This window comes from Corvus brachyrhynchos, unplaced genomic scaffold, assembly GCF_000691975.1.
Source record: "Corvus brachyrhynchos isolate BGI_N302 unplaced genomic scaffold, ASM69197v1 scaffold15, whole genome shotgun sequence".
In the NCBI taxonomy this organism is placed as follows: Eukaryota; Metazoa; Chordata; class Aves; order Passeriformes; family Corvidae; genus Corvus; species Corvus brachyrhynchos.
In genome coordinates this window covers 467288-473023 of record NW_008238349.1, presented here as the reverse complement: position 1 = coordinate 473023, position 5736 = coordinate 467288, and positions in this window count along the sequence as shown.

Genomic DNA, 5736 nt, shown 5'->3' with positions numbered 1-5736 from the left:
GGCAGGGGTGGCACTGGATGGGCTTTAAGGTCCCTCCAATCCAAAGCATTCCAGGGTTCTCTCAGCATCCCAGCTTTTCCGGAGCTGGAGGAGCTGTGCTGACCAAGTAGCAGAAACCATGGATTCTCAAACTTCACCCTGGTTTGATTTGAGGACAAATCCCTGCTCTGAGCTGTGCAGCCCTGTCAGGCCCAAGGGACAGACAAGATTCCACCTGGGTGGTGCCAGAGCCCTGGATTGTCTCCGGGAGATCTCCAGGTCCCTGACAGAAAAGCACATATTTGTGTGTGAGCTGCGTTTGCTCTGGGAGGTGCTGGCCCTGCACACCTGGGAGAGATCAGACATTCCTGAAGACCCAGTTACAGATCCAACACAAATGCTGAGCTAAAAAAATAAGGGCTAGAAAACCTCCTCCTGCTCTTTCATCTGTGGTGCTTCCTCAGAGCTGTTCTGTTTCCCTAAGGAAAAAGCTGGGAATATAACAGGAGGGAAAGAAAAGGCAGATGAAGTCGTGCTGCTTGTTCAGAGCAAACAGGCTGCAGGGATCTGAAGCGCAGCCTTTGTTCTTCCAGAATATCCATCTTGCAGCCCAGAGGAAGCTTTGGGGATGTCTGACAGCCCCAACAGGTTTCTCTTCACCCCACACAGTTTCAGGGAGAGCCCTGGGATGAGGGCTCTCCAGCCTTCCTGGTGCTCCAGATGTTGTTTCAGGTGGGGAGAGCACGGGAAGTGCTGGATCACACTGCCACAGCCTCATAAATCACGGAATCATTAGGGCTGGACAAGACCTCCAGCTCCCCCAAGTCCAGCAGTGAACCCAGCACTGCCAAGGCCACCTCTGATCCGTGTCCCCAGCGTGTTCCTGGCCATGGTGTGGCACAGCACAGAGGGGAATCAGCTGCAGCCCGAGGGATCTGCGGCCTGCAGCAGCTCCAGCACTTTGCCTGTGCTCTCCCCACTCCCGGGGCTGGTGTGGGGCAGGGCTCTGGGGACAGCCTGGCCCCACACGTGGGGTTTTAGTTTTGGAGGGGTAACAAAGAGGAAGTGTCATTTTAGGGAGTCAGTTCTGAAACGGATGGAGATGAATGAATCGAGGAGCTGAAGGCAGCTCTGGATGTTGCTCCAATGTTTCTGTGGATGGATGTGGAAAGGAGGGAAGGAAATGTCTCCACTAAACCCCAGAGGGACCTTCAGGAGATGTGGGGCAGGGCTGTTGGTTTGACCTGGCTGCTCAGTTCTTTAACAACCCCATTCCAGGAGCCAGCCGAAGGAGGCAGGACGTGTTCTCATGGGCGGGATGGATTTCTGGGAGTTAATTTCCAAAGATAAACACAATTATCAGAACTGCTCATTACCCATGAATTACCTCCATGGAGTATGGTTCCCCGGGATGGAAGGTCTACTCTGTGAGAAGTTTAAGAAATACCAAAATAAACCAAGCAAGCCCACAAACTCCGAGAACAACAAGGGAAGCAAACCTGCCATAATTAGGTCCCAAGGGATGCTGATTCCCAGCTCGATGGAGAAATTAAGTCAATACAATGGAATGGTTAAATATTGACTGATCTGTAATATTTAATCAAGGAGGATTCATACTGCTCCTCTTTCAAAAGAGCTTGAGCTGCTTGTTTTATTGGCTTTTTAATCAATGCTTTAATTATATCAGTGCTCTAATTTCATAATAAGCTTACATTAATTAAGGCAGCTCCTCTATATGCAGAGAGTAATGGGAAAACCAAACCAAATAAGAGGAATGTGCTGTTCTCCTGCTCCAGAAGAGACGGAGACTGTGCTGTTTACACTCATTTACTCCTGAAAAGGGAAATGGCACCAGGAATTTGTGGGACTCAGAGTGACCAGGAGTTCTTTATTCATGCTTAGGTCAGCTTTGTCTCTCATTCAGTGAAGGATTTGTGGAAATAAGAACTTGGCTCAACATGGTTTGTACCGGGTTGTGCATCAGATTTCTGGGGGAAAAAAAGTGTTTGGGTATAATGGAAGATGAATGGGGATCCCTCCCAAAATGGGCCTCGGAATCTTGTGGTGGATGTCAGCTCTAGCAGAGGGACAAGGGTGAGAGGAGAGGACTGAGCTGTTTGTTAAACAGGGAAGTTTCTCCTCGTGCTAGGGACACTCAGATCCACACAGGTTGGCAGAACCATTAAGTTTTCCCAGCATTTTTTCCTTCAGATGGGGAGAAGTGGACGGGTGCAGTTTGGATGCTTCACCTGGGCCTGTTATCCTGGATCAACGAGTGTGGGGCACTGCCTGGATGAGCAGCTCATTAAACTGCCGATTAGCACTGCTGATTAACACTGCCCATTGGCACTGCTGATTAACGCTGCTGATTAACACTGCCCGCTGATTAACACTGCCCGTGTCTCACTGCTGCTCTCAGAAACCAGTGGCTCCTCCAGGGTAACCATGGTTAGGATCAAAACCTGGAAGGGAAGACATTTAGTGCTGTGGTTGGAATAAGTCCGGGAATGTCTCCTTTCTTTGCCCACCCCACCCCAGTGACACTGGGGACACCTCAGGGCCTGTGGTGGCCTGCGAGGTGCTCCTGGCTGGAGGCTTCTCCTGCAGCCTCATTGGCTGCAAATGCCACTGGAAAAGCAATTCCTCATCCTGTTTTTCCAGAGGCAGCAGGCAGGCAGTCTCCTCCTGCTGAGCAGTGGCTCGGGAAGGCAGCGGAGTGCTCCTGGTTTGGATCAGGACAGAGCAGGAGCAGCCAGCCCTGCTCCTGAGCCTGCCTCAGCGTGCCAGGGAAGGAGCAATTCCCTGGGATCCAGAGAGCAGCATTGTCTCAGCCAGAGGCACTAAAACCTTGGGTGAGATCATGTCTTGGAGCGGGGCGTGTTTGGAATGCCAGGAGGGTGCTGTTATCCCAGGATTTCTTTGCCGTGCAACCAGACCTCCGCAAGGCTGGACCGTTTCGATACAAGGGATTTTTGTTAATGAGGTCACGGTGGCTGGAAGGGCTCCTCTGTCCCCGGGGTCACAGGGACGTCAACAATGCATTATTTCACACTTAGACATGATGCAGGCAGAAGGGGATTTGTGCAGCCAATGAGATAAGGTGTCCCAAAAGTATTAAAAAATGTCTGTGGCTGTATAAATAAGTTAGTGGGAACTGGGATGTGTTGAACAGGCAGCTTTTTGGAGCTGCCCTCAGCTGATGTTGCCACATCTGGTGATTGTCATCTTCTATCAGCGTGAGGAGGCTGTGAGCTGTAAAGGGAAACTGTTTGCCTTGTGAGGATGCTTCATTGATTTTATTAACACTGGGTCTTGGCTGGTTCTTGCTGCTGGAAGCTCAGCTCAGCCGGGGGCATTCTCCAACAATTCCATCACGAACCTTCCCAGTCAAACCCGGTGAAAGGGGTGAGAGTACAAAGAGCACTGAGCTCCCTCTGCAAGCGTGTGAAGGACGTCTCCATCAGTTATTGTGAGGGCATCAGGATGTCAGGGTCCCCTAAGCTAAGTTTAACAAGAATTAAATGTTAATTTAATTCTTCCTTTGGAAGGGCGGCACTGGTGAAACTGAAGCAGTAACAAACCCAGTGAAGGGATTTCTGCCTGGGTTCCTGCCCCAGCACTCACCACTGGCACGGGCTACAGGGACAGCGGGACCTGCTGGGGCCCTTCAGAGCTGCCCCCACTGGGACACGTCCCCAGGATGTCAGAGGGGCCAGAGCACAGCCAGCCCCACCAAGCAAAACACATCGTCCCCACCCTTCTGCCTCCCTTGAACCCTGGTCAGAAATAAATTGGGGAGCATGACCCATTGTACTAGTTTGAAAGCAAACCAGTGAGAGATTCCAAGTCAGAAATACAATTTAACAGGAAAATTAAAATAAATGCAACAGAAACACTGACAGAGTCAGGGTACAACCCAACACCCTGTTGGGTGGTGGCAGCAGTCCGATTAAGGGGTGGCTGCAGTCCTCTTTGAAGCGATAGATACGGTTCTGTTGAAGCAGTGATCCTGTAGAAGGGTCTGGTCTCCTCTGAAGGTCCAGGGGTGGTTATGTAGCTCTTGTCCTCCGGGAATCCAGTAGGTCAGGGCTGACTGCGGTGTTCCAAACCTCAGATTACATCCAGGATGGAATGCTTGGTTCCTCCCCCTGGGTGGAGCATCTCACAGTGGGATGATGTAATTTTGAGAGTCACGCAGTGAGGCTGGATGGCTCAGTAACAGAAGATTTCCCTCCGGAGGGAGTTATCAGGGATGTGTCACTGGAGAGACAAAGAACCCTGCCCCAGCTGGTTTTAGCAGCTGGTGATAGAATACACACTTTTGGTTACACCTTACATTGTAACCTGTGACACCCATGGGTGCTGTGCTCGTGGAGATCCCCTCCCATGAGATTGCTTTCAGAAACCATGGCAAAATCTCTGTCCTCTTGAGGATCTTCTTCACTTCCTTCCTCCTCCTTCCTTCAGCACTCCCTACTCCAGCCCCTTGTCTCTGCTCCTCTTCCGGAGGGGCCAGCAGAGCCCAAGGAGCAGGACAAGGCCTGGGGAAGGGCCCAGCCCTGCCAGAGCTGCAGGACAAGGAGGAGTTCGGCTCCTCAGGACACGCAGGGTCCGGCCGGGCTCGTCTGCTCCACGTGTGCACAGCTCTTGGGAAGGACAAATGACCCCAACTGCCCCAAGGCAGGAGCACGGAGCAGTGGGGGAGCCCTGGATAAACAAGCAGTGGAACCAGAACCCAGCAGAGCATCAGCTCTGGGGCAAAATGCCCCCAGCTCTGGGGCAGCCGAGCAGCTGGGAGCCTCTGCCCCATCCTCAACTACTCAACAGCAGCATTGAGTGCAACTTATGGACAAAACTACAGACAAAACTATCCCAGAACTATCCCAGAACTATAGACAAAACCATCCCAGAACTATAGACAGAACCATCCCAGAACCGTCAGAAAACTACCCCAGAACTATCCCAGAACTATCCCAGAACTGTCTGCAGAGTCCAGCTCCCAGAGGGAGGGCAGTCTCCCGAAAGGGAGGGCAGGCAGTGTCCGGGGGGAAATGGGAGTCTCTGTTCCCGGCTCCTGGCACGGGGCGTGGCTGAAGGCAGTGGTGAAGGTGTCCATGGGGCTGGTGGCGATGGCACGGCCTCGGCTCAGTCCAGGAGAACCCAGTCGAGGTGCTCCTCTAAAAGCCGCCTCAGGTCATCGAAATCGCTGTCCTCTTCTTCTTCGTCCGCTGAGCTGCTGCTGGATTTCTCCTCAGAGCTGTTGGGGCTCTCTCCAGAGCTGCTCGAGCTCTCCCAAGCTCTGCTGCTTCTCCTTTCCCCGAGGCAAAACCACAGCCCCAGGAGAAGGAGCAGCACTCCAGCAGCAGCCCAGAACATCCACTGGTGCATGGCAGTCCAGAGCAGGGCTCCCCAGGTCCCAAATCTCTGCTCCAGGGCCTCCTGCTCCAGCTCCTGCAGCAGCCGAGCCATCTGCTGGTTCAGGAATTCCTCCCGCTGCTGCATCCGCTCACGGGTGGCCTCGTCCAGCCCATCCCCGACTGGCTGCGGGTACTGGAGGAGGCTTTGCACACACCAGAGCACGAGAGTTGTGAACATGGCCTGTGGGATGAGCAACAGAGGGGTTTGGTGGGGCTGGGATGGAGGGAGCTGGGGCTGGGGGATCAGGGATGGGAGCCACGGGGATACGGGGCAGGAATCGGAGGGCCCAGGCAGCTGGCAGGGGGCCAGGGCTGTCCCAGTGCCCCCGCGTAGCCACGG